Genomic DNA, 20862 nt, shown 5'->3' with positions numbered 1-20862 from the left:
AAATTATTGAGGAAAGGACAGATGAGAAAGATTATCTGCACAGGCAATGTGCAAATTCTTAACAAGACCCTTGAGCACCACGCAGGAAAATGCTGGAAGAAATCAGCAAGTTAGGCAGCATCTGTGGAGGGGAAGTTTATATTTTGAGCTGACAGCACTAAGGGGAATTCAATGTTTCAGGCCGAAAGACTTCATCAGGACTGGAATAAAAGTTGACTTGACTTGAAAGGAAGGGGACAGAAGCCAGAGTAAGAAGGTGGGGGAAGGTGTATGATAGGTGAAACCAGATGAAGGAGAAGGTGGGTGGGTGGGGAGATGAAGTAAGAAGCTAGATGGATCCACTGTCCTATCCAATTCCTTCTTCTTCAGCCCTTTATCTCATCCACCTATCCCTTTCCAGTTTCTTACTTCATCCCCTGCTCCTCCTCCCCTCACTTGCTTTTTTCTGACATCTGCCCTCTTCCTTTCCAGTCCTAATGAAGGTTTCAGCCTGAAACATCAACTGTTCATTCCCCTCCACAGATGCTGCCTGACGTTTTTTTGCTCAACGTTTACAGCCTCTGTAGAATCTCTTGCACTCAACATAACTCTCTTTGGTTTTATTAATTTTGGTATCTGTGTACCACTAGTAAGATATGGCCCATCGTTTCTGGCCTTGAGAGCGAGTTGGAGAACTATCTTTTTGAACAACTGCAGTTCCTCTGTTCAAGACGGAGGCTGTCAAGGGAGCTGGATTCTCTTCACACTGTGTTATCACAGAGCTGCTGAGGGACTTCCGGCATTTAGACCCAGTGACAATGAAGGACCACAGATCTGCTTCCAAGTCAAGTGAGGAGCAGGCACTTAACGGCCAAATCAAATCAAGTCAAGTTCACTGTCATGCTCATATACAGTGAGTTATAGGTACTATGTAAGACTTGCTTGCAACGCCACCACAGGCATGTCAATTCAAACAACACACACCTCATAAATTATACATAAATCATGCAAAACCCCAAAGAAAATGACTGTGCAAAAGCAAGACATCAGTGCGAAAAAAAAGTCTATGGTAGTGCGAGTCAGAATCAGGTTTAATATCATCAGCATATGTTGTAAAATTTGTTGCTTTGTGGCAGCAGTATATAGCAATAAAATCTATAAATTACAATTGGAATTATATATAAATATGAAATTAAATGAGTAGTGCAAAATTACAGGGAGAGTACAATAAAAGATACTGAGGTAGTATTTTTGGGTTCATTGTCCATTCACAAATCTGATAGTAGAGAGAAAGAAGCTGTTCCTGAAACAGTGAGCATGTGTCTTCGGGCTCCTGTACCTCCTTCCCCATGGTACGCATGTCCTGGGTGACGGGGGTCCTTAGAGATGACCCTGTACAGTGCCCCCCCACTGGCTGGTGATCCAACCTGTTAGAATGCTCTCCTTGGTACACTTGTAGAAATTTGTGAGGGTCTTTGGTGACATACTAATTGTACTCAAATAGCTAAGGAAATAAAGCTGCTGCTGTTCCTTCTTTGTAACTGCGTCAGTAGCTTGGGCAAGGATAGATGCTCAGAGATGTTGACAGCCAGGAATTTCAAACTGCTCAGCCTCCACTTCAGATCCCTTGATAAGGACTGGTGCATGTTCCCTCGACTTACCCTTCCTGAAGTCCACAATCAATTCCTCGGTCTCACTGACGTTGAGTGCAAGGTTGTTGTGGTGACACCACACAACCAGCTGATGTATCTCACTCCTATACGCCTCCTCGTCACCATCTGAAATTCTGGCCACAATAGCTGTGTCGTCGGTAAACTTATAAAAAGTGTTTGAGCTGTGTCTAGCCACACAGTTGTGGGTGTAGAGAGAGTAGAGCAGTGGGCTAAGCAACACACCATTGAGGTGTGCCAGTGTTGATTGTCAGCGGGGAGCAGATGTTACTTCTGATCCAGATTGTGGTCTCCCAGTGAGAAAGTTGCAGAAGGAGGTACAGAGGCCCAGTTTTGGAACTTTTGATTAGAACTGAGGGGATGATTGTATTGAACGCTGAGCTGTAGTCAATAAACAGCAGCCTGATGTAAGTATTACTACTGTCCAGGTGATCTAAGGCCGAGTGGAGACCCAGTGAGATTGCATCCACTATAGATCTCGTTTGGTGAGAGGCAAATTGCAGTGTGTCCAGGTCTTTGCTTAGGCAGGGCTTGATTCTAACCACGGCCAACCCCTCAAAGCACTTCACAGTACATCTGAGTGCCACTGGGCAGTAGTCATTGAGGCAGCTCACCCTGCTCTTCTTAGGCTCTGGCAGGATTGTCACCCATCTGAAGCAGGTGGGAAGCTGCATCTGCAGCAGTGAGAGACTGAAGATGCCTTTGAACTCTGCCATCAGTTGCTTGGCACAGGTTTTCAGAGCCCTACCAGGTACACCATCAGGGCCTGACGCTTTGCGAGGGTTCACCCTCTTGGAAGATGTTCTGACGCGGGCTTCCAAGGCTGAGATCACAGGGTCACAGGATGCTGCAGAGATTCGCATAATGGATGTAGTTTTATTCTCCCTTTCAAAGTGTGCATGAAAGGCCTTCAGCTCAACTGGGAGTGAAGCATCATGGTCATTCATGATGTTAGGTTTTGCTTTCCAGGAGGTGGTCTGTAGTGTTCCATTGCAGAAGTAGTTTAGGTTTGGACAGGTCAGTTCAAGGAAATGAAAGCAGGAGGAAAGTAACTATTCCTGAACCTGCTGGAGTGAGACTACAGGCTTCTGTACCTCCTGCTGAATAGGAGTGAGAAGAGGCCAAGGCCCGGATGGTGGGAATGCCTGATGATAGACGTCACCTTCCTGTCAATGGTGGGGAGGGATGAGCCAGTGATGGAACACGTTGTGTCCACTACTCTCTCACTGTTCCTGTGCATCAGAATCAGAATTCGAGGCCATAATGAACCAGACAGGATACTGTAACAGTGCATTTGTAGAATGCTGTTGGAGTATTTGGTGCCAAATCTCCCAAAGATTCTACAATGTTTCGTGCATCTGCTACCCCTGCTTTTTCTGGTGCTGAAGGTTTTGGACTACACTGGGCCAGTAACGGCAGTGTATATGACACAGACGGCAGCCACTGTGTGCCAATTTTTTTACACTGCTAAAAGGAAGAGAAAGCTGTGATTAAGTCGCTGTTTCATTATCGGTCTCCTAGGCCCAGCAAAGTAGCATACGGCTTACAGGAAAACACACAGCTCAACTGAAGCCAGTTGTTCTGAGTGAACCTTGGCCTCTCTCTCCCTGTGAAGTCTCATTGGCGCTCTGTCCTCCTCCCTGTGCCCGATGCTCTGTTTTCTGTCAGCACTGGGCGATGCTGAGCTGTAGATGGAGGAAGCACGGCAGTGCAGTCCTGTGCAGCAGAGGAAGGCCGCAGAAACACTCACTGCAACCAAACGTCGCAGCCGCCTCGTTTAATTTTTCTTTAGTTCAAAGTTTGGGCTGCTTCGCTTGCAACATGAGGGAATTTTATTTTTAGTTTTGCAGAGTGGTGATTAATTATTCGCAGCAGCTGCTTTCACACGGATGAGGCTGGATTGAGGAAGACAGCGAGAAGTGGGAGACAGTGGAGCACAAAGGTGTGGAAACAGGCAAACTGCCGCAGAACTAGGACCGCGTGCAATAACCCTCACTCCCCTCCGCAGCCTCTGTCTCCAAAGGTGAATAGTAAACAGGCTAAAGCCTTTCTCTTAACGGTCGGTTTAAAACCAGTCTCCAGTTTCCCATTCGCTGGGATGGTCTGTTCCACAGGAGCCTCCCACCGCTGGGAAAAGCTGCCTCAGAGAGGGAGGGCTGCTGCCGTACATGGTGCCGGCTCGGTTGGTCTTTTACCCAGCTGAATAGAAGAATAAAGAGATGGAAGGGAGTGGTTGCAGCACAGGCTGGTGAGAGGCAATGGAGAAGTGACACAGGTGGGGAGAGGAATGAGGGTGACAAAGAGCGGTGAGGGGGAGGTGCAGGAAGGACTGATTGTGAGACAGAAGGGGGGAAGATAGATTGTGACACAGGATGGGGAAAGGAAAGAATGTGACACAGGATGGTGAATAGAATGTTTGACACGAGGGGAATGAGTGTGACACAGAATGGGGGGAAGGACTGAGAGTGACACAGGGTGGGGAGATGAATGAGTGTGATGCAATGTCAGGAAAGGATTGAGTGTCTAGCAGAGTGGGGGGAAGGATAAGTGTGACGCAGGATGAGGGGAGGACTGAGTGTGATACCTAGTGGGGAAATGAAAGAGCGTGACACAGGGTTGGGGAGGACTGAGTATGACACAAGGTGGAGGGACCAGACGGAGTGTGAGGAAGGTTGAGTGGAGGGACGACTGAGCTGAGGACTGTGAGGGCAGTGAATGTAGTGTAAAGGAGCAGAATCTGTGCAGAATGTAACATTGAACAATTTATGGTTTGTAAATCTTCAAATATATCAAATTTCTTCTGAACTGTTGATTTAAGTTTGACAAATGGAGCTTGTGTTAACCCATATCTTTCTTTCTCTGCAATTATTTCATCATTTGTTTTTATATTGTTGACCACCCATCAGGAATATTGTTCTGTCTATGATGTCAGTCCTTTTATTTTCCTCAGTCTTGGTGCTGGAGCAAATTTTAGAAACTCACTGAAGTGGTGTTGGTCCAGCGTTCTCCTGACTCCCCGTCTGGAACAAGACTGACACATACCTCCCCTGTCCCTATTCATTATCATCACAATGCTGGACCACATGTTACAGCTGAGCATCCTGTAGTTACCCCCTTGAGTCAAGTTAAGTCTGACGCAGGAAGGACGTCCTAACCTGGACTGAACGGAGCAAATTCATTAGGGTTTCTTCTTTCTTCTGATATACAGGTTTTAGCAGTATTGTCACCAACAATGGAAGTGCACAGACCTAACTCGGGAGTGCAGTATTTTGTTTTTACTGTCGAAATGACAGTAAACTTGACTTGACGACTTGAGTGTCTGGGTTGGGCCAATCCATTGAGATCATTCCCAACATGAAAGTTTCATCTGGGCAATGATTTGGGGAAGCGTCGATGCCTATCAGTTCAACAGTTTCAGTTTGTCAAGCTTTTAGACACTGATAATTGAAGAAAGATGCCAGAAGGATTGAGAGTAAAGAATCTCACAATCCCAAGCACAAAAATATGAGTAGAGAAGTGATTCAGACAGTTGGAATGTAGCTACAGTGGGAGAGTAAACTGTTTTTTTCTCTAATGGATTTCTAACCAGTCCTGCCTTTATGCCATTGTCATGAACTGATGCATTTTTTGCTTTATAAATCACAGCAAAATATATATACAGCGAAAGGACATGAAAGCGTTGATAAAATTATGACAAGGGCAATGTGTGGTACGGTAGTTATTGTGGCTGCTTCACAACCTCATCTTGGATGCTGTCCGTATAGAATTTGTACATATTCCTTGTGACTGTGTTGGATTCCTTCAGATCCCTGGTTCCTCCCACGTAACCAAAGAGGTGGCTTTGTAGTGTAGCAGTTAGCACAATTGCTTTACAGAGCCTAACAGAGTTCAATTCCCATCACTATCTATAAGGAGTTTGTATGTTCTTTCCATGACGGCACAGGTTTCCTCCCACATTCCAATGACGTACGGTTAGGATTAGGGTTAATAAGTGGTTTATTTATTTTATTTATTTAGACATACAGCGCGGAACAGGCCCTCCCAGTCTAACAGGCCACACCTCCTATCAACCCACCTAGTTAAATATGTTGCTGCTGGGAGCATGATAACACTTGTGGGCACAATCCTTGCTGAGTTGATTTGATGCCAAAGATGTATTTCACTGTAGTTTCAGGCCTCTTGCCCTTTCCTTTCCAGTCCTAATGAAGGAACCTGGCCCAAAACATCTACTATTTATTCCTCTCCATTGATGCAGCCTGATGTGTTGAGTTCCTGCAGCATTTTGTGTGTGTCTCTATGATCAGCACCTGCGGAATCTCTTGTGTTATATCTCTTTGTTTCGATATACATGCTAATCTAATCTATCAAAGAGGTGAGTTAACTAGCTCCTGTAAACAACTGCTTAGTGCAGGTTCATGGCAAAAAAAAAAATAATCGAAGAGGATAAAGAATAAATTGCAAACAAACATGGAAGTAAGGTGAAGTGGAAAGGGACCAATGGGATTGCTCCCCTAGGAGCTAGCATGCTCTTAATGGGTTGTATGGCCTCCCTGTGTCTAATTTTAAGCAGAAGATATTCTAATCTTAGCCCTGAGCACATCTGATCCACAGGTAATGGTAGTCTTCCACTGCCCCACCTAAGCCATCATACAAAAGCTTTGGAAGTGATGGCTAAGAACTGGGAGATGGGTGGGATGATGTACAGGTGGGTTCAGCACAGTCAAAACAGTGCAAACCACAGTATTAAGCCTGACTATTCCACACTCCCTCCCCTACTCATCCCTGATGTCAGTTATGACAACACAGCCCATATTTCTGGCCGGGACAAACCAGTTGTGAATTAAAGATGAAACTTCCCTCTTCCAGAAGTCAATGACAACTGCATTTATAGAAATAAAGATTAGTTGTATTTGTCACATCTTTATCAAAACACGTCGCAATGGGGCCACACTCAGCTTGGCGGAACAACACCTTTATGTTCTGTCTGGGTAGCCTTCAACCTGATGGCATGAACATTGATTTCTTGAACTTCTGATAATGTGCCACCCCCCCCCCCTTCACCATTCCCCATCCCTTTTTCCCTCTCTCACTTTGTCTCTTTGCCTGCCCATCACCTCTCTCTGGTGCTCCTGTTGCACGGGGCGACTGAGGAGAACACAAGTGCTGGACACCGGCACGTCAACTGAGTTGGGGGTGCTGACGCAGACCTGAACGTAGAACAGCAAACCGGAAGGATCTTGACAAGGAGACGGGATTTACGGGGACTGCCTTGAAACTGGAGCTGAACTTAGAACTAACAGTTCTAATCGAGCAAGGGAATGAAGTATCACACAAGAATAGACCAACAAACTGGCAACCTGTGATAGTGACGCCATCGTACTTATGTCACAGTCTCTGATGAAAACCAGGTGTAGCATAATTAAGTAAACTAGCAGCAATTGGAACTCTAATGACTGAAATTAGAGCATAATCATGGAGAAAGGAGTGTTAAAGCGGAACAGCCAACCGTAACCATGACAACTCCTCCCCCATTTTCTTTCTTCCATGGCCTTCTATTCTCTCCTATTGAGCTCCCTTTTCTCCGGCCCTATATCTCTTTCACCAATCAACTTCCCAGCTCTTTACTTCATCCCTCCCCCTCCCGGTTTCAGCTGTCATCTCATGTTTCTCTCTCCCCTTCCCCACCTTTTGAATCTGCTCAAATTTATTTCTCCAGTCCTGCTGAAGGGTCTCGGCCCGAAATGTCATCTGTTCTTCTTTCCATAGATGCTGCCTGGCCTGCAGAATTCCTCCAGCATTTAGGGTGTGTTAAATGAAATGTGTTGTTTGCCTCAAGAACCAACACAGTCCAATGAAGTGTGGGGGCAGTCCATAGGTGTCACCATGCTTCCGGCACTACCATATCACTTCCATAACTTACTAACCCATACGTCTTTGGAATGTGGAAGGAAACCAGGGCACCAAGAGGAAGCCCACGTGTTCATGGGGAGAACATACCTACAGACAACAGCAGGAAATGAACAAGGATTGCTGGCGCTTTAAGGCGTTATGCTAACCGCGACACTACCGCACTGCCCAATTTGAATTTGAATAAGTTGCAATGAGAGATAATTAATCAGAGCAAGGTGGGGTCATCAGTATTGGCTAGGCACGGTACAGCGTGTACAAGAGCGACTGAAGATGGTGGACATCTGGAGCTTTGTCTCAGTATGAAGGACACCCCTCTCTGAAACAGAAGGTTGTGGGTAGGCAATCCGCTCTCCAGATGAACACAAGAAATAAGGCTGGAACGAGTGCAGTTCAGGGGAGGTGCTGCACTGTCAGACCAGTCACCTGTCAGATGTGTTGTCAAACCACTTTGCCTTTCAGCAGGATGTGAGAGATACCAGGACACAGATTTAAATCAGAGCAGAAGAACTGTATGTGAGATGGTGGCCAATGTTAATCCACCTCATTAAAAGCAGTTGATCAAAGCTGTTGTTTGTTTTGGCACTTTCCAAAGTGGGGATTGGCAGCTGCATTGATACATCATTTCCAAAGCTGTAAAGCATTTGTGTTGTAAATGCTCCATAGAAATACAATTTCCATTTGTCTATCAAGTTATTGCTGAACCGCATCCTTGAACTTCTTCAATAGAGTGGGAAGAAATAAAATATCAAACTAAATGTGTAAAGGTCCTATTGTCCAAACTAAAGAACTGTGAAGGTCTTATGAGTTGTCAGCAGATTTTAGTCAACACAGTAAGGACAAAGATAAATAGAGTTTTTTCTTCCTGTGTGTCACAAAGGTAAAGGGTGAATTCTGACCTAGATAACAAGTTCTGGGTGAGCAGTGCTGTTGAGTAACCATCTTAATCTGCTGGATATTCCTGTGGCTTGTAAACTGGAGGATCTTCTCTGCTTCTCTCCAGAGATGCTGCCTGACCCATTGAGTCATTTGTGTGATGCTCCAACATGCTATCCCAAATGGTCCATCTCCAGTCAAAGCAGCTCTGTGTCAAAAGCTCTGTGTTAAGCTTGTACATTTTCAGGGAGATTTTAAGAACATAGAATATAGAACATTGCAGTCGTCTCTGTTCCTCGGCATCATTTTTCAAGGCTGAGTTCTGATTAGAAGGTGTACTTTGGGAGCCTGGTTTCAAGTATATGGGAAATGTGGCCTGTTCATTGGAGCTGATTACAGGATATTACATCTGAGCTGAAGACTCCCAAAAGGCTAGAAACATAGAAAACCTACAGCATAATACAGGCCCCTCGGCCCACAAAGCTTGTCCTTACATTAGAAATTACCTATAGCCCTCTATTTTTCTAACTAGTTTTCTAACTAGTATAGAGAGGTGAGGGGAAAGGGTATGCAGGTAAAGAAATAATTAGGAAAATTAACAGAAATTTATTGTTTTTGCTATGAAAAATGAACTGAAAAATACAAACGTCATTACACCAATGCCTTATATTACTGAAGCATAATCTCCTTATTTTAACAAATTAGAGTACCAGCATCTCATATTCCACCAGGAAAGCCTACAACCCAAAGACATGAACATCGAATTCACTTTTGCTGGGAAACTGACCCCCTCTGTCCCCTTTCTCCCTGCTCCTGGTCTACCTATGCCCATCCCAGCCCCACATCACTTGACCTCTTTGCCCTCATCCACCCACTCTCCAGCTGCCCCTCGCTCACATACTCCTTCTGCTGGCCCTGTCCCACCTATTGTTCCCATCCACCTTCCCCGCTTCCCTTATTTGATTCCGTGCTCCACCTTCCTTCTGAAATCAGCTTCCATCACCTTTGTGCCTTGATCTATCACCTCACAGCCTCTATCACAATTTCCATTTTCCTATTCTCTGTTCCATTATCCTCCTCCTGACCTTGATCCATCAATCACTGGACACCCTTTGCTTCACCCTTTCCCCTCACCTTTCTGTACTAGTTAACTTACTTCTTTCTTTCAGTCCAGATAAAGGCCTTAACCTGAAACGTCAAGAGTCTGCCTGGCCCATTGAAGTCCCTCAGCGGGCTGTAAGTTGCTCCAGATTCGGGCATCTCCAGTCTCTTGTGTCTCCTTAATTTTGAGCATTATTTTCCTAGCAATAGGCATGAACATTTCATTAGCTTTCCCAATTGCTTTCTAGCCTTTTATGAATCTCCCGAATACTGCACTGGTCTCCTTATCCAAGAGAGGAATGTAATTGTGTTTGGAGCAGTTCAAAGGAGGTTCGTCTGACTGAAACCTGGGTAGCTGGACTGCCAGAACTTGGATCTACTGGAGTTACAAGGAGTGAGGATAATTGATTGAAATATATAATTAAGATCTTGTCTGTTTGTGTTCCTTGTGGCAGAACCTCAAATTGGAGGACAGTTCGACAAATATGGTCATCCATGTAATCAATAATTTTGTATAATTTATATTTAATTTATGTTTTTCTTGTGAATGCCTTGAATATGATGGTGTGGCTTCTGTACCTCCCGTCTGATGCCAGCAGGAGAAGAGAGTAAGGCCTGAATGGTGGGGGTCCTCGATGATGGACGCTGCTTTCTTGTGGCAGCAGTCTTTGTAGATGTGCTCAGTTGTGGAGAGGGCTTTTCCTGTGATGGACTGGGCTGCATCCTCCACTTTTTGTAGGCTATCAAGCCAGCCACAATCTGAGTCAGTTCAAGGGGTGAATTACCTACCCTTGTCCCTAACTCATGTGTTGACCTTGGAAAGTGCACATAATTTTGCTTCATTTAAAATCCCGGCCACGGCAACACAATAGCAGTTCGTATAACCCTGTTACAGCACCAGCGACTGGGTTCAATTCCCACTGCTGTCTGTAGGACTTTGTACCTTCTCCCTGTGACCATGTGGGTTTCCTCTGGTTCTCCAGTCTTCTCCCATCTTTCAAAGGTGTACGGATCAGCAGATTAATTCATCACAAGGGGTATAATTGGGTGGTGCAGGTTCGTTCGGCTAGAAGGGCCTGCTGCCGTGCTACATCTCCAAAAAAAATTAACAAATAATTTGGACAATTTTCCGGAAACATCTCACAGCATGCAAAATCACATTTTGGATAATCCAAAAGGTGCCTTTTAACGTTATCAAACTCTCTGACTTTACTTGAAGTCTCACAGCAGCATAACTGAAGAACAGAGAGAGGGAAAATTCGGAACAACTCAAGCTCATTTCTTAGATCAGGTCAAGTATTGTTCTGGGATTACTGGTTTTAGATAGCAGATCTAATGAATCTAAATTGGAACAGTGCCTGTGCACAGCCAGATACTGTAATGATGACATTAAGAAATAAGATGGATGGGGAGATTGGCTATTGTCTGTCACAGCAGCCGAGGTTCAGGTGTGTACAAAAATAATTCCCACCCGAGGATTCAACAGCTGCAGAAATAATGTATGATCATGGGGTAGCCCAGTGGACAAGGTCAGTGATGTTATTAATGTACAGGGTGATGGAAAGCTTTGATTGCGATTGAGGGGAGTCTATTGCACATGTCTGCAGGAAATACCACAAGGGAGAAGCATTTTTTCTTCCATAACCTATTTTCAGATGTGAAGCAGCAGTTCTATTTTTATCAGGTGTGGCTTGGTTAGATCTGACATTTTCACACACTCACTGTGAATTGGGGTTTCACTGCGAAGCATCCGTGCATTCCACTCCCTGGCTATTTATATTCAGAGCAATCGATGTCTCGGCTTTCCTCGCCGAAGTCTGCCTCTTGCTTCACCTTCCACTCTCAGTGGGTTTGGCATGCAGAACAGGGAAAATTTGATCAAGGTCACACAACGCTGCTAAAGTTGCATTCACCGAGGCGGTCTTGATTTGAATCTTGGATTGGCATATGTCAACTCAGGTCATAGATGAGTTTACCTGGAATAGTGTGGCTTTGTGGGGACAATATTGTCCAGTGAAGACTTTCCAGTTATTCCTGCTGGTATAAAGTATGTATATACTGTACTAGCCCCATTGCTGAAGACCCAGCGATGAGAAATACACCAGACTTCCCAAGGAGGTTTATGACACTATGAATCACTGATATCCTTTTCACATCCACTGTGTCAAGGCCTTTCACCATTCGATAGGTTTCACTTAGGTTACCCCTCATTCTTATGAATTCCAGTGAATACAGGCCCAGAGCCATCAAACACTCTTCAGATGACAAGCTGCCCAATCCTGAAATAATTTTCGTGAACCTCCTTTGAACCCTGTCCATTTTCAGCACATCCTTTCCAAGGTAAGGGGCCCAAAACTGCTCACAATATTCAAGTGAAGCCTCACCAGGGCTTTTTAAAGTCCCACCAGTGAGGCCTCACCTGTGCTTTCATATTCCAGTCTGCTTGAAATGCTAACATCACATTTACCTTCCGCAGAACCTGCAAATCTGCCTTCAGGGAATCCTGCACAAATGCTCCCAAGTCCCTTTGCGTCTCAGATTTTTGTATTTTCTTTCCATTTAGAAAATAGTCAACCCTTTCATTTCTTCTGCCAAAGTGCTTGACCGTAGACTTCCTGACAGTGTATTCCATCTGCCACTTCTTTACCCATTCTCCTAATCTGTTAAAGTTCCTCCGTAGCCTCTTTGCTTCCTCAAAACTACCTACCCCTCCACCTATCTTCGCAAATTCCGCAAACTTGGCCAAAAAGCCATCAATTCCGTCATCAAGATCATTGACATATAACATTAAAAGAAGCGGTCCTAACACAGACCCCTGTGGAATGTCACTAGTCACCATCAGCCAACCACCATATGCCTTTATTCCCAATCTTTGCCTCCTGCCAATCAGCCAATGTTCTACCCATGCTTCGTCAGGACTGATGAAGGGTCTCGGCCCGAAACGTCGACAGTGCTTCTCCCTATAGATGCTGCCTGGCCTGCTGCATTCCACCAGCATTTTGTGTGTGTTGCTTGAATTTCCAGCATCTGCAGATTTCCTCATGTTTGCTTTTCTATCCATGCTTGTATCTTTCCTGGGATACCATAGGCTCTCAACTTGTTAAACAGCTTCATGAGTGGCGTCTTGTAAAAGACCTTCTGAAAATCCAAGTACATGACATCCACTGATTCTCCTTTGTCTATCCTGCTTGCTATTTCTTCAAAGAATTTAATAAGATTTGTCACATAAGATTTTCTCTTGAGGAAACTAAGCTGACTATGGCCTATTTTATCATATGCCTCTAAGTACCCCAAAGCCATGTCCTTAACAATCGACTCCAACATTGTCGCAACCACTAAGGCCATACTAACTGTCCAATAATTTCCTTTCTTCTGCTTCTCTCTCTTCTTGAAGATTAGAGTGACATTTGTGATTTTCCAGTCCTCCAGAGTCATGCCAGAATCCATTGAATCTTAAAAGATCATTTCTAATACCCCCACAATCTCTTTCAGAATCCTGGGATGTAGATTATCTGGTTCCAAGTGACTTATCTACTTTCAGACCTTTCAGCTTCCTAAGTACATTCTCTCAAGTATCGTTACACACTTCTGCTCCTTGACGCTCTCAAACCTCCAGCATACTGTTAGTGTCTTCCACAGTGAAGACTGATGCAAGTACTTATTCAGGTAATTTGCCATATCCTTGTCCCCCACCACAAAACTCTCCAACACCATTTTTCAGTGGTCTGATATCTACTCTTGCCTTTCTTTTACACTTTATATATCTGAAGAAACTTATTGTGTCCTCTGTAACATTATTGGCAAGCGTACCTTTGTATTTCACCTTTTGCTTCTTTATGACTTTTTAATTGCCTTCTGTTGGTTTCCAAACCCTCTAACTTCCCACTAAATTTTGCTCTATTTTAGTCCTCTTTTTGGCTTTTATGTTGGCTTTGACTTGTCAGCCACAGTTGCATTATCCTGCCTTTAGAATACTTCTTCTTTGGGATGTATCTATCCTGGGCCTTCTGAAGTGCTGCCAGAAATTCCAGCCATTGCTGCTCTGCCGTCATCACTGCCAGTGTCCTTTTGCAATCTATTTTGCCAGCAACCCTCTTACACCTCTGTAATTCCGTTTACTCCACTGTAATACTGATACAGCTGGCTTTAACTTCTCCTTCTCAAATTGCAGGGTGAATTCTATCATTTCCTTTACCTTAAACTCAGTAATCAATTTAGGTTCATGGCACAACACCCAATCCAGAATAGCTAATCCCCTAGTGGGCTCAAGAATGAGCTGCTCTAAAAAGCCATCTCGTAAGCATTCTACAGATACCCTTCTTGGGATCCACACCAACCTGATTATCTCAATCTGCCTGGATATTGAAATCACCCATGACGATTGTAACCTTGCCCTTTTGACATGCATTTTCTATCTCACGTTGTAATTTGTAGATCACATCTTTACTACCGTTTGGGGGTCTGTATATAATTCCCGGAAGGCTCTTTTTACCCTTGCAATTTCTTAGCTCTACCCTCACCCATTCTACAACTTTTCCAATCCTATGTCACCTCTTTCTAATGATTTAATTTAATTTTTTACCAACAGAGCCACACCACCCTCTTGGCCTACCTGCCTGTTCCTTCGATGCAATGTGTAGCCTTGGATGTATGCCACCTGGACCAGATGAACTGCACCCTAGGGTTCTGAAAGAGGTAGTGTTAGAGATTGTGGGGGCATGTGTAAAGATCATTCAAAAATCATTGGACTCTGAATGAGGCCAGAGGACTGGAAATTTGCAAATGTTGTTCCACTCTTCAATAAAGGAAAAACACAGCAGAAAGGAAATTATATATCAATTAGCCTGACCACAGTGGTTGGGAAGTTGTTGGAGTCAGTTGTTCAGAATGAGATTATGGAATACTCATGAACATTGTACTAGATAGGACAAAATCAGCATGGTTTCATTAAGGGAAAATATTGCCTGACAAACCTGTTGGAATATTTTGAGGAGATTACAAGTAGTATAGATAAAGGGGATGCAGTGGATGTTGTATATTTGAACTTTTAGAAGGTCTTTGATAAGGTGCCACACATGAGGATGATTACCAAGTTAAGAGCCCATGGTATTACAGGAAAGTTACTGGCACGGTTAGAGCATTGGCTGATTGGTAGGAGGCAGCAAGTTGGAATAAAAGGATCCTTTTCTGGTTGGTTGCCAGTGACTTGCGGTGTTCTGCAGGGGTTGATGTTGGGATCGCTTCTTTTAATGCTGTATATCAATGATTTAGATGATGGAATAGATGGCTTTGTTGCCAAGTTTGTAGATGATGCAAAGATTGGTGGAGAGGCAAGTGGTATTGAGGAAACAGGAAAACTGCAGAAGGACTTAGAGAGATTAGGAGAATGAGCAAGAAAGTGGTAAATGAAATACAATGTTGGAAAATGCATGCTCATGCACCTTGGTAGTAGAAATAAATGTGCAGACTATTTTCTAAACAAGGAGAAAATCCAAGAATCTGAGATGCAAAGGAACTTGGGAGTCCTTGTGCAGAACAGCCTAAAGGTTAACTTGCAGGTTGAGTCGGTGGTGAGGAAGGCAAATGCCATGTTAGCATTCAGTTCAAGAGGTCTAGAATGCAAGAGCAGGGATGTGATGTTGCAGCTTTATAAGTTACTGGTGATTCCTCACCTTGAGTATTGTGAACAGTTCTGAGCTCCTCATCTAAGAAAAGATGTGCTGGCATTGGAGAGGGTTCATACAAGGTTCACAAGGATGATTCCAGGAATGAAAGGGTTATCATATGAGGAACTTTTGATAGTTCCATGCCTGTACTAACTGGAATTTCGAAGGATGAGGGGGGATTTCATTGAAATCTTTCGAACGTTGAAAGGCCTAGACAGAGTAAATGTGGGACAGGATGTTTCACATGGTGGGGGAATCTAGGACAAGTCGGTACAGCCTCAAGATAGAGGGGCATCCATTTAAAACAAAGACGTAGAGAAATTTCCTTAGCCAGTGGATGGTGAATTTGTGGAATTTGTTACTACAGGCAGCTGTGGAGGCCAGGTCGTTGGGTATATTTAAGGCACAGATTGATAGGTTCTCGATTGAACATGGTATCAAAGGTTACAGGGAGAAGGCCTGGGAGAGGGGCTGAGGAGGGGAAGAAAAGGACCAGCCATGATTGAACGGCAGAGCAGACTGAATGGGCCAAATGGCCTAGCTCTGTTCCTGTGCCTTATGGTTTTATGGTCTTAAGCTCCCAGCTATAGTCTTCTTTCAGCCATGATTCAGTGATATCCACAATGTCATGCATGCCAATCTGTAACTGTGCTGCAAGTTCACCTACCTTATTCTGTATACTGTGTGCTTTCAAATATAACACCTTCAGTCCTCTATTCTTCACCCTTTTCAATTTTGTCCCCCTTTTACATTGGAACTCATCCCATTGACTGCAATTTTGCCCTAACATCAGCCTCTCCTGCTAGTGGTCTCACCACACACAGCCCTCTGTTTGTAAGCCAACTACTCCACCCTCAACCCTATCACTCCAGTTCCCATCCCCCTGAAAAATTAGTTTAAACCCTCCTGAACAGCTCTAGCAAACCTGGCCGCAAAGATATTGGCCCCTCCTTGGGTTTAGGTGGAACTCGTCCCTTTTGTACAGGTAACACTTTCTGCAGATAATATCCCAATGATCCAGAAATTTGAAGCCCTGCCCATTGTACCAGTTCCTCAACCACGCATTCATCTGCCAAATCATGCTTTTCTTGCTCTCACTGGCACTTGACATAGACAGCATTCCAGAGATCACTACCCTGGAGGTCCTGCTTTTCAGCTTTCTACCTCACTCCCTAAAAAAATTCTCTCTTCGGCACCCCCTCACCTTTTCCAACTAAGCCATCAGTGCCAGTATGTAGCAAGGCTTCTGACTGATAACCCTCCCCCACTGGAATCAAATACCCTCACTGAGGGAAGGTGGGCTGATTTAAGTGGACACTTCTTAAGAGTTCTGCTGGATCATGGGAGCATATCCCTCAAACTGAGGTGACATCCCATTCTCCAGGGAGAGGGGGAAAAGCAAAAAAAACCCTTAAAATACATAAAATAAATTCAGAGCAGGAGAAGGCCTCTCGATCCCTCAAGCCACCTCCATGATTCAATAAAATTTGATTCTAACCATAGTTTTACATTCACTTCTAATCCTGATAAAATTCAGAAAATTATATAAGGTTTAGATAGGGTAAAGAATTGAGAGTCTTTCTCCTCAGTAGAAATATTGAATACTAGGGGCCACATCTTTAAGGTGAAAGGCAGAAAGTTTAACAGGGATGTGCAGGACAGTTTTTCATTTGCACGAAGTTGTAGGTGCCTGTAATGGACTTCCATGCGAGCTAGTGAAAGCAGGTCCAATAGTGGTGTCCAAGAGGCTTTTAGATAGGCACATGGATATGCAATGAATGGAGGGATAAGGATTACATGCAGGCAGAATAGACTTAGTTTAATTTGGCATTATGTTCAGCACAAATATGTCGGGTTGAAGAGACTGTTCCTGGACTGTATTTTCTCTATGTTCCATGTTAACCACTGTACATTCCCTGGCCTATGTTTCCTCTTTAATCTGTTTTGCAGTTCCCTTGGACACCTGCAATTACCCTTCAATTGGCAACACTTGCTGGGTACTGCTTAAAAACAAAGCTGCCCCCATCCCACTCTCTCTCCCATTCTGCATCTAGCACTACCACACCACAAGTCACCCTTTTTCCCTTGACTTTAACTTTAATAAATATCTTTTGTTTGTAATTCCTGTTGTGGCCTGACTCCTTTGTGTTACTTCTTGAGAGCCAAGGTTGTAACATAATGGGAGCTCATCTGGGATTTGAACCCTGGAGCTCTCATCAATGACTTTTCACCCATCCTTCCATCACCATCTTCAAAATAATCAAGGACCCTTTGTCTCAGAAGATTGTCTTGAGAGGATAACACAAATCATTTGACCCAGCACAACAGGTCATCAAAGTCTGACTCTTCACCCGAGTGAAATGTCCTCACTGTGTCTGCATAGTGCTGAGAACTCAGCATTAAATCATAAAGTACCAAACTGGCCTCACCTAACCACAGCCCAATCCATTTAATCAGAAAATCCTGGAAGTATTCAATAGGTCTGGCCAGATCTTTGGAAAGGGAAACAATTAAATTTCAAGCAAGAGGCTTTTCATGCTCAAGTTGAAATTCTGACTTTGTTTCTCTCTCCGCAAATGCTGCCTGACCTGCTGAGCATTTCCAGCACTTTATACTGTTCTATTAATTTTTTTTTATTTTCAGCACTATAGGTCTTTGTTTTTTTATTTAATCTGAATCATATAAGAAGTTGGTCTCCGATGCAAGGAGTCAGAGTCAGTGAATTGCAAAAAAAAAGTGTGTGATCTGATTTATTAAGTGTGAAATGCAAATATTTTTCTCTTTCCTGAGAGTAGAGAATCAATGGTTGGAGCTGGGGCTGGAGGGAATGGTGTTTGATGGCAGGGAATGGAATTTCTACTTCAATTGTATGTGCTAAAATGTCCAGTGCCAAGAAAATGAAATTGGTTTATTTGTCACATGTATATTGAAGCATTGAAATATATGGTGAAATGTGTTGTTTTTCATCAAGTCAAGTCAGTGGTGATTGTGGCAACCCGCAAGTGTTGCCACACGTCTGACCCAACATAGCATACCCACTACTTACTAACCCTAACCTTTGTAATGCGTGCAGAAACCAGAACATCTGGTGGACACACATGCGCCCATGGGGAGAGCATACAAACTCCCTATAGGGAGCGGAGGGAATCGAACTCCGATCGATGATCGCTGGCTCTGTAAATCGATTGCTCTAACCGTCATGCTCCCGTGCCACCCCAATTCAGTTGTTCAGACCTGAGTCAATTTAGAAGGCATTTTAAATGCGATATGAAGTCTATTGCTGGTTGGCAGATAATGGGCCTGAGAGAGTTGATGCAGATAAAGGTATAATTAAATAAAGATAAAACCCATCACTACTGGAAGTGTTTGGAAAGTCTGTAGTGTTTATTTTGCCTAAGGATAATGACAACCTCCACTCCAGATGCCTGGTGCTATTTTCCAAACCTGTTCCAAGATAAGTTTGAAGTGTTCTGCTTGATATATTCTGGGCACAAGGGGAGCTCTCTGTTATCTTGCTTGTTATGGTTTGCCATAGCTAATTTAATGCCTTTACAATCCTGCTTGAAATGTTTGTACAGTATCACAGGGCCTCCGGTAAGTGGAATAAAATTTTATTTTGGAACTACGCTGAGCTGATCATGGACAAGGTCAAAATGATCAAAGTTCAAAGTAAATGTATTGTCAAAGTACATACATGTCACAAGTACTACCCCGAGATTTATTTTCTTGTGTGCATTCATCGTTAGTATAAATGAACACAGTAGCCACAGTAGCATAGCAGTTAGCATAGTTCTAATGCAAATCGGGGCGACGCAGAGTTCGGAGTTCGGTTCTGATCCATTTTGTTAAGGAGCCTTTGTTTGTCCTCACTGTAGAATGCGTGGGTTTTCCTTGCATGCTCCGGTTTCCTTCCACAGTCCAAAGACGTACTGGGTTGGTTAATTGGGCATTGTACGTTGTCCCATGCTTAAGTTAGGGTTAATTGGGGTTGTAGGGTTGCTGGGGCAATGTGGATCAAAGGATCAGAAGGACTTACTCCATGGTGTATCATTAAATAAATAAACAAACACAACAGAATCAACGAAAAACTGCACATAACAACAAATTGTAAAAATACAATAGAATAAATAAATGGAGAGCTAGATAAATCAATTTCTATGTTTTTTTTTCCCTCACCCTTTATGGGTGGTGTGTACAGTTGTCCCTCAGTATCCGTGGGGGATTGGTTCCAGGACCCCCCTCGCAGATACCAAAATCCGTGGATGCTCAAGGGTCTTATATAAAATGGCGTAGTATTTGCATATAACCTACGCACATCCGGTATACTTTAAATCATCTCTAGATTACTTATAATACCTAATACAATGTAAATGCTATGTAAATAGTTGTCATACTGTATTGTTTAGGGAATAGCGACAAGAAAAAAAGTCTGTACATGTTCAGTACAGATGCAACCATTGTAGCTGTTCTGGGAACTGATGCTGCCTCGGCATCAGCCGATGCCGATTCTCCCTTGATCTTTAAGCTCTTGAGGCTGGAGCGCTTTACATAGCTAGCCGGCCATCCCTTACTAGCCTTAAACTCTTTCCTCTCGCTCACAACACAAGGAGCGAACGAGCGAGAGGTGAGGCGAACAACACTGAAACGAGTGCTGGAGAGAGACTGAGGATCTGTGAAATGGCGGGAGGCTACAGCAGGGTATGCCTACACACCACTTCATTCGCGTGGATTCAGCATAGTGCTCGGCACGCGGCAAATTCAAGTTTTGCTTTTTGGAACTTTCTGGAATTTTTTTTGAATATTTTTGATTCGAGGTTGGTTGAATCCGCAGATGCGGAACCTGCGGATAGGGAGGGCCGACTGTATGTGTATTTTTCCCTTCAATCTTGGGTCCTCTACCAGAAGCATGGGAGCTTGAGGGTTCAGCACAGTATCCTTGCTGTTCCTAGTAGCACCCTCTTCTTGACTGAGATCTCAGATGTTGTCCTCGGGATCTATTGAAGCCATTCTCCCAGTCTGGGTGCCACAGCTCAGTCTGCTCCTATCACAACCAGGATTACTCTGGCTTTAACTTTCCACATCCTTTTGATCTGCTCTTTCAAGCCCTGCTATTTCTCCAGCTTCTCATATTTTTTCTTCCTGATGTTACTGTCCTTCGGGATTGCGACTTCTATTACTATTGCTTTCTTCTGTTCCTGGTCCAATTTTACTATGTCTAGTTGGTTGGCCGGTACCTGCTCATCGGTCTGCATATGGAATCCCACGGGATCTTAGCTCTGTCGCTCTCCACTACCTTCTCAGGTGTTTCCCATTTGGACTTGGCAGCGTCCAATCCATTCTCAAAGCAGATGTTCCTGTACACCTTTTTTCTGTGCACTTGGTTGTGCCACTTAGTGTATGCTGTCCCTGCCTGCATTTTTACCTTGTTACTATGTGCTGGATGCTTTCACTGGATTCCTTGCACAGTCTGCGTCTTGGGTCTTGTCTGGTGTGAAAGAGCCCTGCTTCTATTCTCTTGAGCTCAGCGCCTGTTCTTGTGCAGCCATGAGCAGCCCCTCTGTCCTGTTCCCCCAGCTCTGCCATTTCCAGCCATTGGTTGGAACTTCTTATGTCAGCCATATACAGAGAGAGAGAACATGAGTTGAAGAGTCCTTTAAAGTGAG

General features: G+C 44.0%; 1 protein-coding gene across 4 annotated transcripts in view; it reads left to right on the top strand.

Annotated features, from left to right (window-relative positions):
* The window catches only part of celf2 (cugbp, Elav-like family member 2), a 1088079-nt gene that overhangs the window by 353483 nt on the left and 713734 nt on the right, over positions 1-20862 (top strand). The window contains exon 1 of one of the 4 annotated variants that reach the window (XM_073066519.1): positions 3658-3672. The exons of the other annotated variants lie outside the window; for them this stretch is intronic. The gene's annotated coding sequence lies outside the window, so the exon portion shown is untranslated. Of the gene's footprint in view, positions 1-3657; positions 3673-20862 lie in introns of those variants that run through there. 4 annotated transcript variants of the gene reach the window in all.

The sequence above is a fragment of the Hemitrygon akajei genome, chromosome 14 (genome assembly GCF_048418815.1).
Source record: "Hemitrygon akajei chromosome 14, sHemAka1.3, whole genome shotgun sequence".
Classification (NCBI taxonomy): Eukaryota; Metazoa; Chordata; class Chondrichthyes; order Myliobatiformes; family Dasyatidae; genus Hemitrygon; species Hemitrygon akajei.
This window is presented reverse-complemented; position numbering and strand designations above follow the sequence as displayed.